Raw genomic sequence first — 27,903 nt, forward strand, 5'->3', positions numbered from 1 at the left:
TGTAGCAATATCCGGTGAATAATGGCGTAGTCAGTATAGCGCTGCACGTTCAGGGGCTAACTGCTGTGTTGTCCCATCTGCCGTTGTTTCGTTTAATCGTCCAAACCGAAAGACCAATTACTATCTTGTAATGTCAGTTTAGGTAAAGTTCATTGGGTCAGCATAAATAAAAGGCGTTTCATCGCAATAGGGCGTCACGTTGTGATTACTACAAACAGTGAATTTTTTTTAAAGTGATACTATAAGTTAATCCAGCAGTGTATATCTGCAGAGATACTGAAAGAATTTGAACTATGCCTCGTTAAGTGCAATTCGGTTAAAACACAACCCCAACTTAATAACCATGCAAATATTAAAACTTATTGTTTACCTTGTTGTTCACCATGGGGTGCCTATATACACACTAATATGCCTAATTTCCCTGAAATCGTAGTCCTGGCCCTTTTTTATTAATCTGATGAGCGTTTTTGCCACAAATGATAATGGTAATCAGACTAATGTCTTAAATTTAACTGTAGCTCATCGTGGTAGTAAACGCTCTGGTAGTAAACAGTTGATAACCATGTCATTGATGTTCCCAGCTATACTTCAAACTGAAATCGCCCCAAATTTCCAATAATGATATTATAAGAGTGAGTCATAGATGGCCGATAAATAGATAAAGTGTATTAAGATAGCCGTTAATCTTACACCTTAAAGAACTCGTGTCCCAACTAAAAAAATTTTCAAAAACAATACTGTGTAAATTATATTCAACCAAGTGTAAACTTTTTTGGTCCATATCCCCTTGGTAAAAGTGCTAAGTATTCATATGTTCATGACTGTTTAAATTTAGAGACATGGAAATATATGTCATATTTTCCCTATTGTTGGTGCAGGTCACAATGGTGTTAGTTGAATCGTTTATACGGCACACACCGTCAATATAAGATATAGTAGTTTCAAATCTCTGGAATTCTTACTTTTTTAATTAGATATTAGAAACTTGGGTGTCGCTGCTCGATAACCAGTTTAAAGATCACTATATACATGAGATCCCACCAAATTGTAAATCTACTATAGTCAGCCTATATATCCGTTGCTAGTAGTCCCAGTAATCATACCGTCCCATGTTTATAAGTTTTCGAATCTGGAAATATAATTCTTATTTCCTTATCGTTTATTCCGTAGTAATAATCTGTCCTGTTCTTATTTATATATATATATATGTCTACAATGTCTGTGGCTGAAGTTATTTATTGACCTATATTTTCAGGAAGTTGCTGGGACGGAAAGACTATAGAGAAATTGAAGGTAAAATATAACACACTGATAAACTATTAACTATTTAAGATTAAGATAATGAGATACAACATAGCACACTGACAGATCATTCAAAATAAGTAATATTTATAATATTGAAAATCTGCAAATAATATAGAATGAATGTAAATGGATATCAGTATGCTACAAGTTGTGGTCTTTGTATCTTTAGAATAAGCATAGCTTATCACAAGGGCGTGGACAATTTATTGAGGGGCGTAAAGGAAAAATTTGTTAGATTTTATCTTTCCCGCCTTATTTTCGATATTTTCCTTTCTTGAATATATAGCCGTATTTTCAACGTGCTCTTCATGAATATAAATATATTTTATATGATGTGTTTCAATATTATACGCTGACAAATCATTCCAAAGTAATATTTGAAATTTAGGGGGAAATCTGTGAATAATTTGTCAATGAACTGACAATTAATACTTTCATTTTTATGTATCTACACTCTAAAGTATAAGCATAGTTTCTCTGTGCTCCTGTCAAATTACATTTTCTGTAACTTATAAACCTCAAACTTAATAATGACGTAGTTCGAACATCTATATATAATTCAAATCAATATCATACAAAATTTACCTACATTTCCTTATCTCAAATAAATTTCAGCTTTCTGAAACACTTCTTGAAAGAGGGAAAGACAATTCATCATTATATCTAAAGACATGCGGGGTTATTCGTCCGATTATGCATCACTGAGAGAGGTGGCTGCCTCGAGTCTAAAGAGCAAGTATGTTATTTTAAAATCTTTTTAATCTTTCTAAATTACATTCATCACCACTATTCACGGATCCACACAATCAATTTTAAAATTGGTATCTATTACTATTCCTAAATAAGTTAAAATTACTTTACTTAATTTAAATGCTAAACATTTTAATAGGCTTAATACCAGGTGAATTTGCAAGTCTAGATTGATGGATGATTGTCTTTTGCACCCAACTCACTAACAGCGGGTTCTATCGTTTTCTCACAAATAGGCCAAACTTAAAACCTATATGACAATACATAAGCTTATCATGAAGAAACTTAAACGTAATACACTTACTTTCAAAACTTTCGCAAATGTAGCGCAAAATCCATGGTTTAATAGAGATTCGCCATAGCCTTTTTACTTTAATATATTATTGTGTATGGATTGGATCTTTGTACAAAGACCCTACCAACGTTCAAAATAAGAGAATTAGTAATTATCCAGTTTAAGTTAGGAATGCAGATTGCACTGGAAATTCAAATTTTTAAATCATTCCTAACCCCAAATGGATAATTACTGATATGTGATTTTAAAACGTGGCGGGAGCTTTGTGCAAGAGATCCGATAAATTCAGTCCCACTGTCCATTGATTATGCTAGCTACAGTTCTGCGACAATTTATTTATCAATATCTTAACTTTTTTCAGATGAAGAAATATTGAAGGTTAAAGATTCAAAGACACGAACTAACGAACGAGGAATATTACAAGTAAATATTATTTGAACATTTTATTTGACGCCTATTGATTCCTGTATACTACTGTTTTTGTTTAAAATGCTAAAAAATTCGATGCGAGCGCACCGCGTCTCTGGTCTTGCGATCAGAGTCAGCATTGTTATGCCACTTATCTGATCATGTGTTTTCTCTCGAAATTGTAAGATTTAAATAAAAAAGTCAGACCCACGTTCACGTTTAAAATGCTAAAAAGTTCGATGCAAGCCAACATCGGGTGCTCCTGATGTATGCGCACCAAAATGTCGCATAACCTGAATCCTGACCAGGTACATAACCCGAGTTCAGGTTGTGCGCCATCTTGGTGCGCATACTTCAGGAGGTCCGAACATTGTTATGCCGCTTTTTTGATCCTGTGCATTCTATCGAAATTGTAAGATTTAGATTTTGCACAAGCTTTAATAATTGTGTTTCAAAGCAGAAGTCCAAAAAAGTACTATGAATAAAGTATCTTGTATCAAATTGGTGTACTCTTTGCGACCCCTAAAATTCGTTGCGCGCTTCCCTGCTGGATAGCGATCCCCAGTTTGCGATCTCTACCGTGAACAATGTGATAATGCTACAAATTACTGATCAGAGGTAAATACTTAGTCATATACTCCATGAAAGAGTTAAATAAATTCATTGAGTATTTTATTGTTATTGTAATATTTGCAATTTGTGCAGTTTGAAGACTACACCTGATATGTTATAGAGTTCATATTTGAAATTCAATGTCAATCGCTGAATAAATTTTATTCGTCTATTCGTCTAAACTTTCTAAATTTTGAATTTTATGAAATTAAATATCGAAATTTACCCGTTACGTATTTTATTAAAACTTACGTATATTTTTAGAAGAAAATATTCAGAAAAGAGTCTCACTTTAACAATACAAAATGAGGTACAATATGATACACTAACATATCATTTTAACTAAAGGATGTAAATTTGGGGAAATCAGCGACATAGTTCAAAATGACCTCAATTGAATTACATAGTTGGTTTTTTGTATCTTTAGCATAAGCATAGCTTTGTAGTGTCTCTGTCAAATAACATTTGTGTGAATTAACTACCTGAAAATGGCATAGTTGGCTCCATGAAATTTAGTTTAATTCAAATTTAGAATTGACTTACACAAAATCACGATCTATATATTGATTTTCAGCGTTTTAAAACACTGCTTGAAAGTCGACAGAACAATTTATCATTGCACCAAAAGAAATTCGTCAAGTGTCAGATTTTCATCACTGAGTGAGATGGAGGCCTATCAAGTCTGAAGAGCAAGTATGTAATCATATCATTTGAAATCTTTCAATTTACATGTCTATAAATAAATAATATGTTTAATTTTTTTTCGGGAAATCGACAGACAAATTATTACTTTTAATATTTTGAGTATAATCGCGAAATTAACTATTCTGTACTACAAATTAACTGTAGCAATATCCGGTGAATAATGGCGTAGTCAGTATAGCGCTGCACGTTCAGGGGCTAACTGCTGTGTTGTCCCATCTGCTGTTGTTTCGTTTAATCGTCCAAACCGAAAGACCAATTACTATCTTTTAATGTCAGTTTAGGTAAAGTTTATTGTGCCAGCATAAAGAAAAGGCGTTTCATCGCAATAGGGCGTCACGTTGTGATTACTACAAACAGTGAATTTTTTTTAAAGTGATACTATAAGTTAATCCAGCAGTGTATATCTGCAGAGATACTGAAAGAATTTGAACTATGCCTCGTTAAGTGCAATTCGGTTAAAACACAACCCCAACCCCAACTTAATAACCATGCAAATATTAAAACTTATTGTTTACCTTGTTGTTCACCATGGGGTGCCTATATACACAATAATATGCCTAATTTCCCTGAAATCGTAGTCCTGGCCTTTTTTATTAATCTGATGAGCGTTTTTGCCACAAATGAATGGTAATCAGACTAATGTCTTAACTTTAACTGTAGCTCATCGTGGTAGTAAACGCTCTGGTAGTAAACAGTTGATAACCATGTCATTGATGTTCCCAACTATACGTCAAACTGAAATCGCCCCCAAATTTCCAATAATGATATTATGAGAGTGAGTCATACTAAGTGTATTAAGATAGCCGTTAATCTTACACCTCAAAGAACTCGTGTCCCAACTAAAATTTTCAAAAACAATACTGTGTAAATTATATTCAACCAAGTGTAAACTTTTTTTGGTCCATATCCCCTTGGTAAAAGTGCTAAGTATTCATATGTTCATGACTGTTTAAATTTAGAGATATGGAAATATATGTCATATTTTCCCTATTGTTGGTGCAGGTCACGTCGTGTTCTGCCTAATCACGTGTGAAGAGCTTAATTCACTTAAACTCTCGTTTATAATCTCTACTGAATGGTGTTAGTTGAATCGTTTATACGGCACACACCGTCAATATAAGATATAGTAGTTTCAAATCTCTGGAATTCTTACTTTTTTAATTAGATATTAGAAACTTGGGTGTCGCTGCTCGATAACCAGTTTAAAGATCACTATATACATGAGATCCCACCAAATTGTAAATCTACTATAGTCAGCCTATATATCCGTTGCTAGTAGTCTCAGTAATCATACCGTCCCATGTTTATAAGTTTTCGAATCTGGAAATATAATTCTTATTTCCTTATCGTTTATTCCGTAGTAATAATCTGTCCTGTTCTTATATATATATATATATATATGTCTACAATGTCTGTGACTGAAGTTATTTATTAACCTATATTTTCAGGAAGTTGCTGGGAGGGAAAGACTATAGAGAACTTGAAGGTAAAATATAACACACTGATAAACTATTAACTATTTAAGATTTAGATAATGAGATACAACATAGCACACTGACAGATCATTCAAAATAAGTAATATTTATAATATTGAAAATCTGCAAATAATATAGAATGAATGTAAATGGATATCAGTATGCTACAAGTTGTCGTCTTTGTATCTTTAGAATAAGCATAGCTTATCACAAGGGCGTGGACAATTTATTGAGGGGCGTAAAGGGAAAATTTGTTAGATTTTATCTTTCCCGCCTTATTTTCGATATTTTCCTTTCTTGAATATGTAGCCGTATTTCAACGTGCTCTTCATGAATATAAATATATTTTATATGATGTGTTGCAATATTATACGCTGACAAATCATTCCAAAGTAATATTTGTAATTTAGGGGGAAATCTGTGAATAATTTGTCAATGAACTGACAATTAATATTTTCATTTTTATGTATCTAAACTCTAAAGTATAAGCATAGTTTCTCTGTGCTCCTGTCAAATTACATTTTCTGTAACTTATAAACCTCAAACTTAATAATGACGTAGTTCGAACATCTATATATAATTCAAATCAATATCATACAAAATTTCCCTACATTTCATTATCTCATATAAATTTCAGCTTTCCAAAACACTTCTTGAAAGAGGGAAAGACAATTCATCATTATATCTAAAGACATGCGGGGTTATTCGTCCGATTATGCATCACTGAGAGAGGTGGCTGCCTCGAGTCTAAAGAGCAAGTATGTTATTTTAAAATCTTTTTAATCTTTCTAAATTACATTCATCACCACTATTCACGGATCCACACAATCAATTTTAAAATTGGTATCTATTACTATTCCTAAATAAGTTAAAATTACTTTACTTAATTTAAATGCTAAACATTTTAATAGGCTTAATACCAGGTGAATTTGCAAGTCAAGATTGATGGATGATTGTCTTTTGCACCCAACTCACTAACAGCGGGTTCTATCGTTTTCTCACAAATAGGCCAAACTTAAAACCTATATGACAATACATAAGCTTATCATGAAGAAACTTAAACGTAATACACTTACTTTCAAAACTTTCGCAAATGTAGCGCAAAATCCATGGTTTAATAGAGATTCGCCATAGCCTTTTTACTTTAATATATTATTGTGTATGGATTGGATCTTTGTACAAAGACCCTACCAACGTTCAAAATAAGAGAATTAGTAATTATCCAGTTTAAGTTAGGAATGCAGATTGCACTGGAAATTCAAATTTTTGAATCATTCCTAACCCCAAATGGATAATTACTGATATGTGATTTTAAAACGTGGCGGGAGCTTTGTGCAAAAGATCCGATAAATTCAGTCCCACTGTCCATTGATTATGCTAGCTACAGTTCTGCGACAATTTATTTATCAATATCTTAACTTTTTTCAGATGAAGAAATATTGAAGGTTAAAGATTCAAAGACACGAACTAACGAACGAGGAATATTACAAGTAAATATTATTTGAACATTTTATTTGACGCCTATTGATTCCGGTATACTACTGTTTTTGTTTAAAATGCTAAAAAATTCGATGCGAGCGCACCGCGTCTCTGGTCTTGCGATCAGAGTCAGCATTGTTATGCCACTTATCTGATCATGTGTTTTCTCTCGAAATTGTAAGATTTATATAAAAAAGTCAGACCCACGTTCACGTTTAAAATGCTAAATAGTTCGATGCAAGCCAACATTGGGTGCTCCTGATGTATGCGCACCAAAATGTCGCATAACCTGAATCCTGACCAGGTACATAACCCGAGTTCAGGTTGTGCGCCATCTTGGTGCGCATACTTCAGGAGGTCCGAACATTGTTATGCCGCTTTTTTGATCCTGTGCATTCTATCGAAATTGTAAGATTTAGATTTTGCACAAGCTTTAATAATTGTGTTTCAAAGCAGAAGTCCAAAAAAGTACTATAAATATAGTATCTTGTATCAAATTGGTGTACTCTTTGCGACCCCTAAAATTCGTTGCGCGCTTCCCTGCTGGATAGCGATCCCCAGTTTGCGATCTCTACCGTGAACAATGTGATAATGCTACAAATTACTGATCAGAGGTAATTAATTAGTCATATACTCCATGAAAGAGTTAAATAAATTCATTGAGTATTTTATTGTTATTGTAATATTTGCAATTTGTGCAGTTTGAAGACTACACCTGATATGTTATAGAGTTTATATTTGAAATTTATTGTCAATCGCTGAATAAATTTTATTCGTCTATTCGTCTAAACTTTCTAAATTTTAAATTTTATGAAATTAAATATCGAAATCTACCCGTTACGTATTTTATTAAAACTTACGTATATTTTTAGAAGAAAATATTCAGAAAAGAGTCTCACTTTAACAATACAAAATGAGGTACAATATGATACACTAACATATCATTTTAACTAAAGGATGTAAATTTGGGGAAATCAGCGACATAGTTGAAAATGACCTCAATTGAATTACATAGTTGGTTTTTTGTATCTTTAGCATAAGCATAGCTTTGTAGTGTCTCTGTCAAATAACATTTGTGTGAATTAACTACCTGAAAATGGCACAGTTGGCTCCATGAAATTTAGTTTAATTCAAATTTAGAATTGACTTACACAAAATCACGATCTATATATTGATTTTCAGCGTTTTGAAACACTGCTTGAAAGTCGACAGAACAATTTATCATTGCACCAAAAGAAATTCGTCAAGTGTCAGATTTTCATCACTGAGTGAGATGGAGGCATATCAAGTCTGAAGAGCAAGTATGTAATCATATCATTTGAAATCTTTCAATTTACATGTCTATAAATAAATAATATGTTGTATTTTTTCGGGAAATCGACAGACAAATTATTAGTTTTAATATTTTGAGTATAATCGCGAAATTAACTATTCTGTACTACAAATTAACTGTAGCAATATCCGGTGAATAATGGCGTAGTCAGTATAGCGCTGCACGTTCAGGGGCTAACTGCTGTGTTGTCCCATCTGCTGTTGTTTCGTTTAATCGTCCAAACCGAAAGACCAATTACTATCTTTTAATGTCAGTTTAGGTAAAGTTCATTGTGCCAGCATAAAGAAAAGGCGTTTCATCGCAATAGGGCGTCACGTTGTGATTACTACAAACAGTGAATTTTTTTTAAAGTGATACTATAAGTTAATCCAGCAGTGTATATCTGCAGAGATACTGAAAGAATTTGAACTATGCCTCGTTAAGTGCAATTCGGTTAAAACACAACCCCAACCCCAACTTAATAACCATGCAAATATTAAAACTTATTGTTTACCTTGTTGTTCACCATGGGGTGCCTATATACACACTAATATGCCTAATTTCCCTGAAATCGTAGTCCTGGCCTTTTTTATTAATCTGATGAGCGTTTTTGCCACAAATGATAATGGTAATCAGACTAATGTCTTAAATTTAACTGTAGCTCATCGTGGTAGTAAACGCTCTGGTAGTAAACAGTTGATAACCATGTCATTGATGTTCCCAACTATACTTCAAACTGAAATCGCCCCAAATTTCCAATAATGATATTATAAGAGTGAGTCATACTAAGTGTATTAAGATAGCCGTTAATCTTACACCTCAAAGAACTCGTGTCCCAACTAAAATTTTCAAAAACAATACTGTGTAAATTATATTCAACCAAGTGTAAACTTTTTTTGGTCCATATCCCCTTGCTAAAAGTGCTAAGTATTCATATGTTCATGACTGTTTAAATTTAGAGATATGGAAATATATGTCATATTTTCCCTATTGTTGGTGCAGGTCACGTCGTGTTCTGCCTAATCACGTGTGAAGAGCTTAATTCACTTAAACTCTCGTTTATAATCTCTACTGAATGGTGTTAGTTGAATCGTTTATACGGCACACACCGTCAATATAAGATATAGTAGTTTCAAATCTCTGGAATTCTTACTTTTTTAATTAGATATTAGAAACTTGGGTGTCGCTGCTCGATAACCAGTTTAAAGATCACTATATACATGAGATCCCACCAAATTGTAAATCTACTATAGTCAGCCTATATATCCGTTGCTAGTAGTCTCAGTAATCATACCGTCCCATGTTTATAAGTTTTCGAATCTGGAAATATAATTCTTATTTCCTTATCGTTTATTCCGTAGTAATAATCTGTCCTGTTCTTATTTATATATATATATATGTCTACAATGTCTGTGGCTGAAGTTATTTATTGACCTATATTTTCAGGAAGTTGCTGGGGGGGAAAGACTATAGAGAAATTGAAGGTAAAATATAACACACTGATAAACTATTAACTATTTAAGATTTAGATAATGAGATACAACATAGCACACTGACAGATCATTCAAAATAAGTAATATTTATAATATTGAAAATCTGCAAATAATATAGAATGAATGTAAATGGATATCAGTATGCTACAAGTTGTCGTCTTTGTATCTTTAGAATAAGCATAGCTTATCACAAGGGCGTGGACAATTTATTGAGGGGCGTAAAGGAAAAATTTGTTAGATTTTATCTTTCCCGCATTATTTTCGATATTTTCCTTTTTTGAATATGTAGCCGTATTTTCAACGTGCTCTTCATGAATATAAATATATTTTATATGATGTGTTGCAATATTATACGCTGACAAATCATTCCAAAGTAATATTTGAAATTTAGGGGGAAATCTGTGAATAATTTGTCAATGAACTGACAATTAATACTTTCATTTTTATGTATCTAAACTCTAAAAAGTATAAGCATAGTTTCTCTGTGCTCCTGTCAAATTACATTTTCTGTAACTTATAAACCTCAAACTTAATAATGACGTAGTTCGAACATCTATATATAATTCAAATCAATATCATACAAAATTTACCTACATTTCCTTATCTCAAATAAATTTCAGCTTTCTGAAACACTTCTTGAAAGAGGGAAAGACAATTCATCATTATATCTAAAGACATGCGGGGTTATTCGTCCGATTATGCATCACTGAGAGAGGTGGCTGCCTCGAGTCTAAAGAGCAAGTATGTTATTTTAAAATCTTTTTAATCTTTCTAATTTACATTCATCACCACTATTCACGGATCCCCACAATCAATTTTAACCGCTTGAACCCTGCAAGCCGGTTTTTGTTTGAGTACGCTCTGTGCCCCGGCAAGCCGGTTTACCGGCTTGTTTTTCGTGTCGGAAGGAATCAACTTTATGATCTCGTATCTCAAGAACCACAATGAGTATTATAAATTTTAGATTGCATGAAAGCTTGTTATTGGGACTAATTATATTGTAAATATCGGTGCTCTAATATACGATGTTTCAGTAAAATTGGCAATTTGAAAGTGCGTATGAAATTATTGTATGATAACAAATATTTAATACAAAGAATTCCGACTTCTTGCCTAAATAGCCACATATTCAATCGGCAATATATGTGGAGAATTTGAATAGCTTTTTATATACGTATCCAAAACGATTTTACGATGAGCCATTCAAATTTTATGGCCAAATATATTAGATTATCTGTAGATTTAACAGCGACGCTGCGTCAAAATGATGTTCTCATTGAAGAGAGGCTACGTCTCGTCACGCACAACTTTACGTATATTACGCAAATGCAACTAAACGTGACGATATCCGCAATGACGTTACGTCGAGATGTTATTATTTAAATGTCCACAGGAAGTAATTAATTAACCCGATGCTACGCATTCAAAATTCGCACTACGCTTTGACTTTGACTGCCCGCTCAAGCCCCATTAAGTTGTGGTTACGTATACGCAATATGAACAAGATTGTGATTTTATTAGCAAATAACGGAACAATAAAGACCATAAAAAATGTATGTACATAAAAGACTGCTTGCTAAAAAATTTAAATTGAATATTGCACTTTGTTGTGCCCGGAACAATGAAGAACATGAAAATATTATGCAGATAAAAGACACATTCTAAATCCAATATTGCACTTTGTTGTGCCAGGTATACCCATGGTTGTTGGTTTCGTTATCTATACATAGGTACTCATTACAGTATTTGTACTTATATACTGTCTCGCATCCTTTCAGCAACGCTTTGTCTTTAGCAGCTGGATTGGTTTTTTGGCAATAATGTGAATTTTGCTGCATACGACGCATCTATTATTAGAACTGGCGTTTTGCGGTAGGGTATCTAGTTCTGGTGACGCATATGATCTTGTTGGAATAAGAGTTGCTCTTTCTGCATTATTAGTTCTCTCAGATATTGATCCATCCACTTGCTTCGCCTAACATTCGTACAATCAGTTATTTTGATCTGCAGAGCAGGCAAGTACTTATTTTGGTTGATATTTGAACAAATACTGATGGGCGAATAAAACATTTTCCACGTGAAATTTTATATGACGATATTAACTTCCCTTCACTTCGCTATTACTGCACGCATTACTCGACGTCGGTACTTCAATCCATACAGGGTTAATATCATATCGAAACTCGGCGACCGATGTCCCGCTGAGAACGTCGTCGTGAAAGTTATCTTGCGCATTTTGCCACGCAATACGTTTCGAACGTACTTATCAACATCTTCATGACGGTAGTCACGTGATCGGCTTTTGCGTAGCTGCGTAATCAGTGCGTCATGGCCGCTTATCGAAGTTGTTCACACGACACAATGATACACAATTAAATATTTAAATATAAAATTGGTTATATGGCAGCCACAATAGTAATTCGAATATCAACAAAACGCTTATAAAAAACTCTTTATGAACATCAAATATTGGCAGTATATTTTGTACCAAAGTAACAAAATTTCAAGCCAAACTCACATACATGCAGAAAAATCACTGTTAGATTAGGGTCAATTTTATTAATTTTGACAAAATGTATTTCGAAATGGAAAATACATTCTGGATGCACGATAAAATTTCCTTTCGATTGAAATGTCACACAACGTGCTACCTATAATTGGTAAAAAATTATAGGCGTGCCAAATAGCCCGTATTTAGACTTATTTTATTGTTCTACCAATACGGCGCCGCGAACCTTCAGGGTGAGCGAGTGACTTCGCTCTGAGCCGTCAGAGTTCAAAGAGTTAAAATTGGTATCTATTACTATTCCTAAATAAGTTAAAATTATTGTACTTAATTTAAATGCTAAACATTTTAATAGGCATAATTCCAGGTAGATTTGCAACCCAATTTCTTAATTGAAAACCGGCATTATAAAATATTAAAACTAAAATCTAAAACGGTAGATATCACCATAAGTTTTGTTCTAGCAGTCTCACAGCAGATTGAAAACGCTTTTCAGACATTGTAAATTTGTGGTATGTTAGGATTTCTTTAAAATGTATACCATATAGGAACTGAAATGGAAACACAGTAAATTGTTCGCGCGATGTACCTTTTGTCTATTTTGAAACTACCGATGGAGCCCAATACGACTTTTTCTCTGTATGTGACGATATATAAGATAATTAATGCAAAATATATCGAACATTTTTTTTTGCAATATTTTAAATTACAATCGTTCGTATTTTGTCGATATCTTTAAAATAATTTTGAGTGCCGAAAAAACAAATCAAATTTGATTAACTTCAAAATACGATTCCGGTCTACTTATAGTTGGCAGTTTGGGACGTATTTCGTGCAATTTTCAAATAGTGATTTTTCATTTATTAAATAATCGTAAAAGTTTTCCCGACTAAAATTCGAGTAACGAAGAACACAAATAAATTACTATGACAAGATATTTTGAATGCTCGCACCGGCTATGAATTGAATATTTTACTCGAGAGACAACTTTTTATCCTCTGCGATCTTACTTATATATAATGTCACATTTGAATTTGCGCTCGTTGTCATATTTCGACACTACTGATGTCAAATTTCATTAGTGTTATTACTTCTTTGGACAGTCACAAAATTGGACAAGTCAGTATTTTATTAAGTAATCGTAGCGCCTGAGTTTCTCCCACGGAGCACTTTGAGAACATATGCCTTAATAGACCAGGGAAGAAATTTTCGTAAAAGTGTTTGAAGTATCGTTGTACATGTTTAATAGCTGAGTTTTAGGCGGAATATTGTACAATTTTAGCATCTCTTTGAAAATTAGCTGTTTGCATCTAATAATTAAATATACACTCCAGCTCACCATATTGAGATTTTGTGTCAACGCTTCCGAGTGGCCGAAAACTTAATATGGATACGCATTATCGCAAAGTTACCTTATGTACAGGCTTGTCCATGGGAAACGTGCCATGAGATGGGATGGGATAACACACCTTTGTATTTTTCATGGGACGCGTGGGACACGAAAACCATATGATTTTCAGGGAAATGATGGTAAAAATTTTCGGTATGGATTTCGTGTCCATATATTTGAGCATAGCTCTCTTGTTAGTTATGAAGAGCAAAACATATTCAGCATTAACAATATACTTCGTGAAAGGGCTGATGGACACATATATAATAGTTATGAATAAAAAGTTAACTAAGTCCGTTTTTTCGGGAAACCTGCTGACAAAGTATTATTTTTATTATATTGAGTATAAGCTCAGCTTCGGTTTGTCTGTCAAATGGAATTTTTTTTGGTAAACCCCCCAAATACTTTATAATATCATGATTCGGACAACTATCGTTTTTTTGTGGCTAATGAGCGAATAAGACAAGAATGAATTTTAGCAATAAAAAACCGTGTTTTTGTTATATTACCGCCCAATATTCGGAATAAAACTTGCATTACTTTGTTCCAAATTTTGTCAAATTTTCGTCATTGTTGAGAAGGAACTTTTCCCCTTGTGTTTGCAGTAATACTGTTAGTTTAGGCACCAATGCGCGCTAATAATTTTATATGGCAAAGTCTTTAGAACCGGACCAGTGTTCATTTCTCAGTATCGTTGGCATGAAATTTAATAGTATCAGCAATTATTCACTGGGGCAATGGTTTTCAAAGGGTGGGGCGCGCTTTGCAAAAGGGGCGTAGACAATTTTTGAGGGGGCATGTAGCTAATTGAATCTATTTTTTGTTTGTTGGACTTAATCGTGCATTTTTTGGATATTTACATTCCATCCCCGTCCATCCCCGTATTTTCAAGGTATTTTTGAATGAAACATAATATTTGTTATATGTAGCTTATTGCTAGCTAGTTATTTTTGAGTTGTTGCGAGCATTTTCATAACAAGAGTTACATTGTAATCACCACAATTCGTAAAAATATTTTCATAGCTATACTATACTTATGAAAAAAAATTATACTCAAGATATAAGTACCAGTACTTCTTTATCGATTTCTCCTTGAATCCTCCCTTGAAAACGTCTACCTAACTGCTAGAACAGCATTGTATCAATAATAATATAGAGAGGACATCATTTATTCTAAAACATTGAAACTCATTTCTATGTATAATGAATTAAATTGAGTACACACTGAGTTTTGCGGATACAAGGATGTCTATATATCCTGTGTCATATTAATATGTATATTGCCTTCTTTTATTGATAGCATAGTCATTATTTTCTTGCATAGAATTTATTGATTTAATTTTCTGGGCCAATCTGGCTAATCTTATATATGTAATTTAAAAGTATCATGATCTATGACCATGGTAGTAACCAGTTAACCGTGTCATTCGTGTTCCAAGCTAGAATTACATTAGCTTTCCAATAACGATGTGATATAAGTAATTCCAACCGAGTGTATCAATGTGAATTCTATACCATTTGGCACTGGTTAACTACGCCATGCAAGCCCCGAACTAAAATATCGTTTCAAGTGGCGATACTGTAACGCAGTGGTTCTCAAACTTCTTCGTATTGTGACACCCTTCAAAAAAATATGCTCAAGTTGCGACTTTTCGTGGAAACCGTATTAAACCGTACCTTCCAATAAAGGACCTTTTTTGCAATGAGTTTTATTTAAACGATCAAAGAAAACTAAACCAAAGTCAGTGAAATTGCATTTAATGGGATGTTACTGTTACTAAACCTTGGTAAGATTTGTGAGCGCCGCACGCATTTCTCTCTCAACATTTACTCGAGATCGATATTTTGTTCGTATTACGACCATGGTCGCAAATCTTGCTTCGCATGAATACAAAATCGCAAAAGGGATCAGAGTGCGCAACGCTTTTTTTTACCAATGAAGGATGATCCTTATTGAAGAAAATCCAAATTTCTTTTTACATCGATTTCGTTTAAAAACGACGAAGAAAAGCAGCAATGTTTTGTTGAAGCAAGATTTTGGCCAGTGAAACATGTTATCTAATAAGCCCAAACGGCATTTAGTATCATCGCATCCCCAGTTGCAACAAAAATCACGGAATTTTACTACTTGAACGATCCAAAGTCAATGTAGCCTACGTCGTACTTGCGTTTTTAGCCTTTTCTTGTTTAGTATCATTTTCACGCTTGTATTATTACTTTTTCTACGTGCCGCAAAAGAGATTCCGCAAAAAAAAAAATTTACGACGCCCACTTTGAAAACCACTGCTGTAACGTAACAATATAGCCGTAAATCCTATTGGTAATAGTTCGTTCATGTTCATAACTGTCTGAATCTAGAAATATATTTCCTATTGGTAATAGTTTGTTCATGTTCAAAACTTTTTGAATCTAGAAATATATTTCCTATTGCTATATCGTTGATTGCAGGTACTAATATGTTAGGTTATTATGTGTATACATCTATATAAATGATTCAATAGAATAAATACACGGATTTGTCTATATTTCTTATGTTTTATTTATATGGGTATTACTTTATTGATAACTTGGTTCTTAATATTCTGTGTAGAATTCACTTGTTTTTTTCCACAAAATAGTATCATACTATAAAAAAGAACCCGACTAAGCGCAGAAATGTATCTTTAAATTATCATGGTCTATATCAGTGGTTCCTAAACTTTTTATTCGCAGTAATATATACCCACCCAGTTTACAAAAACATCATAGGTAAATCATAGTTTATAGTGTTTTTTTCAATGAGATATATAAGCTTATTGGTCTTCCAGAGAGTATTTTTTTTTTAATTTTTGGTGACATTTTCGTCAGCCACAATCTCAACTCACCCCGTTTACTAATTGAATGGCGATGTTTTTTTTGATAGCACTTGTTTCATTGTTACAAACCCCTTCTCTACCACAAACGAGGTCGTAAATGAAAGAATCCAGGTTTCTGCCTTCTGTCTTTTTTGCATGGTTTTTAAATTGTGAGAGATTTTCATTAAAAAGATACATCTTTATAAAAAACAAGTATCGATGCATTTCTCAAATATAACATATGGATTTTATTTCCTCATTTCATTGCATTTTAAGGAGCTCCATTTAAATTAAATATTTTCTGCGCTATTGAACCCCTGCCCATTGCAGCGTGTTCTCATTCGTCGTATTATATTTAAATTGTAGGCTCGGTAAACGATTAACTCTTCACTAAATTATCAGGTTATAATATAATTATAACCGCCCACTTTGGGAATCCCTGGTTTATACCACCAGGTAGTAAACAGTTAATAACTATGCAATTCATGTTCCAATCCAGAATCGCAATAAATTTTCAATACTGGTAATATTGGAGTGAGTCTAATCAAGTACATTAATATAACCGTGAATCTTACTACCTTCGATACTGGTCAACCATGTAATTTGTGTCCCAAACTGGAATTTTCAATAAGGATAATATATAAATTAGGCCAATTGTACACCCGACTTATACTTCCCTTGGTAGTCCTAGTAACCAATAACCATACAATTCATATTGATAAGTGTTCGAAGCTGGCAATCGATGGTAGTCCAAGTAACCATACGATTCATATTGATAAGTGTTCGAAGCTGGCATTCCTTGGTAGTTCAAGTAACCATACGGTTCATATTGATAAGTGTTCGAAGCCGGCAATCCTTGGTAGTCCAAGTAACCATACGATTCATATTTATGAATGTTCGAAGTAGGTTGATAAGTGTTCGAAGCTGGCAATATTCCTAATGCGCTGTTATTAAGTGCGAGTATTCATATCTTATATTCATGCGTGTATGTAATATGTATGACGCTTTATTATTGCAAATATTACGACTCTAAAATCGTTTATCATGAGGCACCAAAGCTAACATGTCCTTATCATTCTGCATACCATATACCATTTTTTTTTTATCTTGAAACCCGTTTTCCCCAGAGGGTATTAATGTAGTTGTTAATCCCCTCTCCCAAAATTCGTGTCCTAAAATTAAATTTCCTATGATATACTATAGCCGCAAATACCTTATAACCAGTATAGACCTTCATTGGTAGTGTTCCTAGAACCCATGCCCCTCATGTCTATAAGTTTTCAAATCTAGAAATATATTCCCTATTTCTTCATAGTTTATTTCGAGTATTAATATGTTATGTTCTTATAATGAATGTAGAATGTCTACAATCCCTGTGGCTAATTTAGAGGACCTCAATATTAGGTAAATATAACGCACAATGCCTGTGGTACACAAACATTTTAAGCCGTTCAAGTTTGGAATATCTCGCGTCTCGTGTAAATTACTTGTATATCCATCAATAAATATTATCTGCAATTTTTTCGGAAAACCTGCTGACAAAGTATTATTTTTATTATATTGAGTATAACCTCAGCTTTGGTTTGTCTGTCAAATGGAATTTATTTTGAAAAATCCTCTAGTCTAAATACTGTATAATATCATGATTCGGACAACTATCGTTTTTTTCTGGCTAATAAGTAATTCCAACCGAGTGTATCAATGTGATTTCTATACGATTTGGCATTGGTTAACTACGCCATGCAAGCCCCAAAATAAAATATCGTTTCCAGTGGCGATACTGTAACGCAGCAAATCAGCAAATAATTTTATTTAAACGAAAAATTAATATTTTTATTTTTTTTAACTTCTAGTATAAGCTTAGCTACTCTGTGTCCATGTTAATTACAGCTCCAAAGATTGATAAGGACATAGTTTAAAAGACTATGTCTTTAACCAAATCTCTTTTTTGTATTTCTGTTAAATAGCATTTTTTGTGATTTAAATAACTTGATAGTGTCTTGGGTCAACGAAATTTAGTTTCACCTAAAGTTAGATGGACTCGGTATACACATGAACATAACATTGGATTGATTTTTTTTATGTATTTTTAATATAAGTTTACCTTTACCTGCTTTACCTCTGCCAAACAGCACTTTTTGTGATTTATAAATCCCAAACTTGATAATGAAACTATATATTTATTTTCAGTTTTCTAAAACACTGCTTGAAAGAGTCATTGCATCAAACAGAATCGACATTGTTTATAGTCTGGTGCAGGGGTTCTCAAACTTTTTGTTTAGCGGAGCCCTTGAAAAAGTTGACTATTATTCACGGAGCCCCAAAATAAATGTTAAAATTGTTAATTTCCGAATAATATTCCCGAGTAAGTTAAAAGTACTTTACTTATTTTAAATGCTAAACCTCTTTTGATAGGGTTAATACAAGTCATAAATGAATCTAAATGTCAAAGATAAATTATATATACTAAAGCTGTAAATTTGACACTTGACAAACATATTAATAAATTAGGGGTCGGATCTTTTCTCTTTAGACATTTTTAAAAGACTTAAAAGGCCGCTAATAACGTACTCGATTGCATTTTGTTATGATCGCCGATTGTTTTCTTCAGCATGGCGTTGTTTATTCTCCCTAAATCGAAAATTTCCTTCGACATATACATGTATTGTTCCACAAGGACGACGAGTGTTGCTTTTTTGTTTTCTTGGGGAATTATGAGTTTAATGTGAAAAACATGTAACCATATTATAGTCATCGGAGACGAAATGATAAAAATAACAAATAATAAAGAAGTAAATCCGCAACTCAAATTTCTTGATTGAAAAGCGGCATTCTAAAATAATAAAACTAAAATCTAAAATGGAAAATAACACTAAGTTTTGTTTCAGCAGACTCACGTCAGATTAAAAATGCTTTCATAGACATTGTAAATCACAAAATTTGGTGTTATGTTGGGTTTTCTTTGGTTATTCGTCGTAGTAACTGCAAAACCGGAACATAGTCAATTGTGCGCTCGATGTACCTATTTTTCCATTCTGAAACTATACCGACGGAGCCGCATGCAATGAAATAAATTTCAATCTTTCGTATTTGGCCCCGACCTCTTGATTTTTTAAACGGCGATATCTTGCTTGTGAGTGCGAAAGAACAAAATCAAGCTTGACAAATCCCAAAATCGCAAAAATACGACTGCACATTATGTATAGTTGGTGGTTTATCGCGTATTTTATGTTATTCCAGAATAGTATTCTTTCATTTTAGTAATCCTAATAGTAAAATTAGCCAATTCGGTATTTTGAAAAGTAATCGAATACCTCGCGGAGCCCCTGGGTTTCTCTCACGGAGCCCTGGGGCTCCGTACGGAGCACTTCGAGAACCTATGGTCTGGTGCATCACGGAGTGAGATTGACGCCTATATAGTCTAAAGAGTAAAGAGCAAGTATATATGTAATCTTATAATCTTTTAATTCATATTTTGTCACGTATAAACTGATATATATATCATGTTCAATCCCGCTAGTCAGGAAAAGCTGCAAATATTTCAATTATCGCACAAGATGTCCAAAATATTATCCATTGGGAACCACTACATTAGACCGTTTTCCTTTATCAATTTTACCCTTTCATTTTTGTTTCGCGAGGCGAGATAAAAAGTGTAAAAGTTCCGTGACCGAAAAAGTTTGGGAAACGCTGGTCTAAAACAGTAGTTTTTTTTTACCTGGGTTCAATCGAATTTTTGGTGTTCGTTGGAGCTGTTCCAGGGGTTCGACGAGGGTCCTTCAAATTAACACAGTTTTATATTATGGCACTTTTCTATCACATCGTCTACAAATTATGCAAATTTAGCTACAGTTCATCTCAGATATTAGAACTTACACGTTCAACAACTAATAAATTAGCGATCAGTAGAGATTGCGCGAGACTAACTCCCAATCCTTTCTCTATGCCTTTGCGCTAGTGGAATTTACCAATGTGTTTAACATTTATCAATGTGTTATAACAATAGGCTCAGATCTTGGTAGCCAGGGTCCTTTTAATGTGATTCTTTTAAAGGCGTTGAATTCTTTTTAGTATTGCTTCTAAATTCTTTTCTTGTGGTAGTTGTCGAGTCCGGAGTTTGGCAGGATCCATTCGGATACAGAAGTCACGCGAAAAGACTAATATAACGATCAGTAGAGGTTGTGCGAGACTAACTCCCAATTCTTCCTCTATGCCTTTGCGCTAGGGGATCCGTATGCATGTAATGCAAGGATGCTGTAGCAAGAATAAAATACCATACTATGCAATTCAAGAGTCTGCTGTGCACACTAACACAAATATATTTCTGTAACGTTTCGTCTGACCAAAACCAGACTTCCTCAAAAATCAAACAAGCAGTTTACAACAATGACAAGAAAAGAGCAATCATGCAGTTTAAATATAGCGATAAATAAATTTGTTTGAAATTAATTGTGACCAAACAATGAAAAAACAATTATTGATATTCAGAAACAGATTGCGAAATAAAAAAATGCGATCTTGATAGGAAAGGTCTGAGCCTAGAATGATTTTTCAATTCTGATTTTTTTTCGCCAAGCTAGATCGAAACAGCTAGCGAGTCCGATCGAACGCTAGAATACGCGTGTTTCAGCAGTCTTTGGAGTCTAAAAAGCGTTTCAATGTACGGAAGATTGCCATCTATGATACAGAAAAAATTTTTTTTTTCTTTTTAAAAGAGGGGAGGGTGGGTCGACCCGCAAAACCACCCCCGGGCTACGCCACTGTGCAGTGGTTAGTTCACGGGCATGTGTGCAGTTTTAGCCGGTATGCAATAAATTTTTCCGCTTTGTTAATATATCCAATTCCAATATATCCAATTCATATCTAAATTATCAAATTACATTTTCTGTCATTCATAAACCCAAAACTTGAAATAGTTCATATAGTTCACATAATGACATAGTTCGAAAAATTATTGGTACATTCAAATTTTTACCCCCCAGCCGAAATTAAATCAAAATAATTAATTATTTTTTTGAAATTAATCACATTGAGCCACCACAACTTTTTGTTGAATCAAGTTTTTTATATTAGTGCTCGATTTAATGAAATATTCAAATTTTCCCCCGCTATTGTGTTTCATTCTCAATTTCGTTTGCACTGTATATTAAATATTTAAGTATATTACCACAGTTGAATATGTTTCTTTGGAAAAATGAAATTTCGGAAAACACCCCCGCTCGCTTTAAAATAACAAATTAATAGTTGTTCAGCTTGGGTTATATGGTTCGGGTTAGGAATGATTTGAAAATTTGAAATCTGCATTCGAGTGTTTTTTTTTGAAGTTGATGCTTCCATTTGATTGAATTTAAATCTGTCATTAACCTAACTCAATCTACCCGCCCTCCATTTGAGCTAAATCTCATCGGAAAACTTGATTAGGGCGCTTTGTGCCAGACGCTTCCCGATACGCGTGTGCCTTTCGCTCAGCCGTGTCGCGTTGAAAATGAGAGAAATTTTTTATTTTTTATTTTTTTAAGTTTTGTTTTGGTACCGCTCTGATAAATACAAGCGAAATCGACTCGACAACAAAGTCTCTCACGAAAGAAAAAATTACGTCACCGTTCTGGCAAGCCCAAACCTGGCTTTTGAAGCAAAGTGAATATTCAAGTAACAAAGGGCGCATGTTTTCGCGAGTAGTTTCGAGCGAGCGCATTTAATGTTTGTTTATTATTGTGCGGGTAATGATTACTAGCTTATATACGCGCTGAAAACGATTGCTCGCTAGCTCAAATTACTTTCTTTCAAGTAATGACATATTCCTCTGTATATTTCTAACTTTGAAATACTTACAGACATAAAACTCGGAGAATTGAAAATATGATAAAGAGAAATTACGTGCTACCGTGGCCACAAACAATCGGACAAGCATATATCATGCTTGAAAACGACGCAAAAGTTTCTTATTGCTTTTGTTTTGATTTACTCTTTTGACTTAGTGCACGATGAGACGTATACGTAAAGGATATTAACTCTCACTCAACAAACATATTAGGGTCACATTTTTATGAGCACCTAAGTGCTTTCCCGGCATAACAAATTAGTAGTTGTTCAGCTTGGGTTCGGGTTAGGAATGATTCAAAAATTTAAAATCTTATTCAGGGATGTGTTTTTTTTTCTGAAGTTAATTCTTCCATTGAATTGAATTTAAATCTGTCGTAACTTAAATGCCCGACTCAGATTTGTGTTTGGTGAATTTGAATTTTTATTTAAATAGAAAAAAATTCTGATAAATAATAATTTATTTCTAAGTCATTGTCGCATGGATGTCTTAGCCGTACAAAAATACATTGGAAAATGCCCAATGATGTTTATTGTTCTTAGTTAAGTAAAACAGTAAAGATGGAAAGTAATAATGTTAAGCTAAATATTGGAGAAATGCAAGCAAACGTATCAATAAAAAGCGCTGAACGTTTCCACGAATTTAAGAAAGAAATGAAATGGTTACTTCTAATTCTCTGATAAAGCGTAATAAATTGGTAGATTTAAAAACACGCAACATGAGGACTTTTCTTTATTTTTCTAGAATTTTCTGATTTTGTCGTATTGATACTGATCAGTTTGTTTTTCATTAGAGCTTGCGAGTACTTTTGCAGAACAATGCTTTATTACACAATGGTATTTTGCAAAAATCTTAAGCTACGTGGTGAAGAGATAAAAATGAACTGCATAATTCTTGTTCCTAATACCATGTTTTATTTATACAAGATTCCCCACACTATATCTCCGCCATAACAAAAAGCTTGATCAGATGTTTGAAAGCCATGCACAACAACAGATTCATAAAAAAGACCAACTTATTGGTGCAAATATTTGACTGAAAACATATTAATTGAAAGCGAAAGTTTTTTCGAATTTTGTCTCCATTAGTAAATTCATTAGAACCGTTAAGTTTTAATGTCAGACACGACATAGTTTTGGTGGTAAAAAATGTAAATCAAACAGCTGGGGTGTACAAATTATAATAAAGGAATAATAATACATACATTCATATAGTTTTGGATTGTTATCAAATTGTTGTGTTTGATTATTACTCGATCTGTTTATCCTGGGTTTGTGCGCTTGATATTCCAACGGTTGATGTTTTTGACTCCTTTTCAAAAGGTGCAGTCCGTCTGTCGGGTATCTAATGTAGCAAAGAAATGTGATTTCCTGTGATTGGTTGCTAAATCTGTTGAAGGCTGCAATGTTGCATATTTGACGCTTACACTGGATATTCATATTTTTGAGCGCATAGAAAACAGTTCCAAACAGGCTGGCAGGCCAGAAAATATCCAATTTAGACTGCACACATGCCGAGTCATATTAATTAAGCCCTCGCTTAATCGTTTGTTCTTCTATTCTAGCTGATCCTCTGCTAATAAGTGGACATTTAAAAACTTGTTTGGGTATACCAAGGGAATGCCACTATAATGTCGTATTACCATACAGTTCTTCAAATAGCCGCGTTTTCATTACTTTAACTTGTTTCTAATTTCAATGTTGGTTAGTGTTAGATTAATTTTAGGTTAAAACACGTCCAACTAACCGTTAACTGAAGGCGCTTAAATTCACCCAATATGCTGGATAATGCCTCTGCTACAAATGCCTAGCACTGGTTAAACTTGTGCGTGCACTGAAAAATATACACAAAAGGAAACTGATTCATAATTTAAAGCCGAGATAAAATATTGATTATGAGACAGAATGTGCTTGGGCGCTAAACTGTGTTTGGAAAGGCAAAGTTTTGGCGTTGGATAGTTTTAAATTTCGTCGACGGAAATGCCTTGCTTTTATTCATTCCGTATCACATTAATGAAATTTGAAGCGCCAAAAAATAAATAAAAATACGCTCGTTGCGTAAATGAGCCTTGTTGGTTGTAATTGTGGCAAAATTATACTACTTTGAGCATTTGAAAAAATAAAAATGCGGATTCTACTTGCAATCATGCAGAGGAAAATATGGAATACATGTAAAGAAGAAAAATGTCTGTCCATTCCACATTTTTTTCTGTAGCTCCTTGCGTTTCAGACTTATTCATTTTTTGTTGTTGATCGTTTTTGATTTCACAGTTTTTTTTTCTCTTGGTTTTAAAAAGACCATTTATTGTGAATGTTTACACGCATTTTCTACTTGAGTCTCTTGCTTATCGTTTGTTCTCCTTTTCCCGCTAATAAGAGGTCATCTATGAACTTGTCCTGGAATCACGATGCCATGAAAATATAATGTAATTGTAACTTACGGGTCGTCTTCTGATAGTCTCGTTTTTATTACTTCAACTTGGTTCCAATTTTAATGCTCGATTCAATAAGTTGAAACCCCTCCCAAGATTAACTGAGGGCAGCTAAACTAACACAAATTGCTAGGTTCATTTTGCAATAATATCGTCTGGCTTGAATATTAATTTTTCTAACGAATGTTCATATTACTATGGTGTATTGTTTACTTGTTTGATTTCATTATTAATTGAGGTATATTGGCTTTTCATTAATTTCAATTTCGGGTTGGAGTGGTTAAAAGAGTGTTCTACCTTCTGCTTAAAACAAACATCAATGTCGTTATACAGTCAGTGCTGATCAAAACTAAATTAAAAGGCTTTCGGTAAAAGGTATCGGGCATCGGTGATAATATTTGGTATCGGTATTCGTATTGATATCGGCTAAATGTAGACTGATATTTCCACGATAAGTAACTTTTTGATCAATTCCAGAATGTTTTTAAAAAGTAGCTCGAAATACTGATATGAAAATTATTTTTTGCTTTTCACGGTATTAGCCTCGTTAAGTATAAGCAATGCTGTTTCCCAACCGCGCGAATAAAAACGCGAATAGGATTATGACCTGATTTTAGCCATTTATCAGCCCAACTAATTTGGCTATTTTTGCAGCCCATTTTTTATATTGACATTTTTAACATTACATGGAAATTATGAGGAAATATATCAAATGGGAATTTTTAGATTTGTAAAATACAAAATACGACGTTATAATGGCATAAAATTCTGCGCACGCAACTCGATGTATCAGTTATATAGAGTGAGTAAACATTTATTTATTTTACCCCCCACAGTAGCCAAACCCGATGAGTTTTCTAACCGAACACCGATATTATTAGCGTCAGTGTGCAATGTATTTAAACCAAAAAACGTATCAGGATTCAAATATTAATTTCTTATTATCTGAAATATGTCTCTTTCAAACTGAAAAATTGTGTGGCATAAATAATGCTTGTAAACTGTTACTTCAACTAGTTTGGACTGCACACTTGAAATAATAATTACATATCATGTAAATGTCGGCAATTTCTGCTTTAAAATATTGATATCGGCGTTTTATCGTTGTTGTCGGATCGGTATCGGCGACAAGTGGTATCGGTACATCTCTCTTGTTGGAATCTCTAGTATAATGTAATGGACGTTAATGTTATGTTTAAAATAGACATCCATCCCATGCGTTATTGTATCAAATGATATGTTGTAAAACAATGTACTCTTTTACTGCAAACATTAAAAACTCGTATGATATCGAATAGCATCCCTTATTATGCCACAATAGCATGTAATTGGTTACACATACTAATAGTAAGATTCATTTCCTCAGCTACAGACAAAGTTTGTTGTTTGTTTTATTCCGTATATATGTTTGATCCGAGGTTATTTTGAAAGTTATCGGCCATTGTACTTTTGGTGAATGACCGTTCATAGACTACTCCCTTTAAGGCAAGTTAATCTCATGTTCGTGGGACGAAAATAAGCATGTTGACGTAAACAAAATCTTGTATCGTCTTGTCTTCTCATATTCTTGTTTGTTTATTATTATTTCGGTATTTCGGATCATTGCAAGTCGGCTATTTAAGAGTTAATGCTCGCATTAGAAGTTTGTCGTTTAAGTAGTGTTAATTTAATTGCCGTAATAAACGGATTGTTTGCTTGTTTTATATTTTGGTTAAATAGTTTCATTCATATTACATAAATTATTAATGTTGCTATTGTTTAAAATTAAGTATGTTGTCGACATACTTAGGTTGGACGTAAACTTTAGCAACCCTATACATCTACAATATGCGTTTCGACCTCTACAATAATCATTTTTATCACCACACTATTTGTCGTATTTCATCACATATTATTCGTCTCTCGTAAATTGTTCATGTAGATTGGATATTTTATTGCAAGTACTGGACTACAATCATATTCAAAGTTGTGGAGTTGTTAATATTGTGAAACTAGAAGGTTATAAGTCTGAGGGAGTTGATGACGCGCAGCGTCACCGCCCAACACGTTATAGGCGCCTTGTAGAGCCTCATCATACATAATAAGTTTCTCATAATTTACTTCTACTATAATCTACTATAAAAAGGCATAATAACTAAATGTATATATATTTTTTCAGGATTACTCAATTATGAAACTTGACGACTCTTTCTGTTTTTCAAAAGAAAATGAAACTCAATTATTCAAATAGGAAGAAGAGTTTTATTGAAGATAACAAAGATGTGCTAGCCAACAAATGCGCTTGAGTCCACACACAAGACTTTGATATAAAAAAATTGACTGTTGGTTTGAAACTGTATCCCATTGTCATACGTACTTTGAGATCGTATGCATAAGCACTGATTACCAATATGTGGTCGCAAACAAATGCACTGGGCAGTACACACGAATGTATTTATATCAAATACGACTGTTGTTTAAAACTATACAAAAATGCCATACACACTGTAAAAGGATTATAAGCCGAAGTTCAACATGGCTCGACCCGTGAAGAACTATTTATGTAATTTGAATAATTGCAAACAAATTCTTGATTATATATTCATTAATAAATTAATTATAGCTCAGAAAACTGAATAGAATTGTTATTTGTATTTTAACACCCTGTAATGCAATCGTTTATTTGACGTCCTGGTATGAAAAAATTAAAATATTTCTTTCGTTTTACGTTATACTTATATTTTTATTACTGTTATTGTATATTACTGATTTATTATTTATATTATTGTTTTAAGCTTTTTTTGAAAATATGCTACTTCCATGTTTGGCTATCTTATTTGTTATAATCATTATTTTCTATAGTATTTTTAGATATTTTTTAACAGGAAAACAAGATATCGTGAAGACAAAGGAAAAGTATTGACAGGGATTGCCATGGCTTTTTTTTAAATATTTGTTTCGTTATAGATAGATTTAGACCCATTCCTGCCATTAGGAAAAATAGGTTTTTTTTAGGCTTAGATATTTTTAATGTTATTCTAGCTTCTCAGGCACAGAACTATAAAGGAACTGGAAAAACTAAGAGAAGACGGATCCAAGGAAAATCTA

The 27,903-nt window shown here is 33.3% G+C and overlaps 1 long non-coding RNA gene across 1 annotated transcript; it reads left to right on the forward strand.

Annotated features, from left to right (window-relative positions):
• Window positions 1–1,918: 1,918 nt before the first annotated feature.
• LOC120348605 (uncharacterized) lies at window positions 1,919–27,817 on the forward strand. Its single transcript, XR_013480011.1, has 8 exons — window positions 1,919–2,041; window positions 2,712–2,773; window positions 3,945–4,063; window positions 6,979–7,040; window positions 8,212–8,330; window positions 9,788–9,825; window positions 10,455–10,575; window positions 26,975–27,817. It is a non-coding gene; the product is annotated as an uncharacterized LOC120348605 (long non-coding RNA).
• The last annotated feature ends 86 nt before the right edge of the window (window positions 27,818–27,903 follow it).

The sequence above is a fragment of the Styela clava genome, chromosome 13 (genome assembly GCF_964204865.1).
Source record: "Styela clava chromosome 13, kaStyClav1.hap1.2, whole genome shotgun sequence".
Classification (NCBI taxonomy): Eukaryota; Metazoa; Chordata; class Ascidiacea; order Stolidobranchia; family Styelidae; genus Styela; species Styela clava.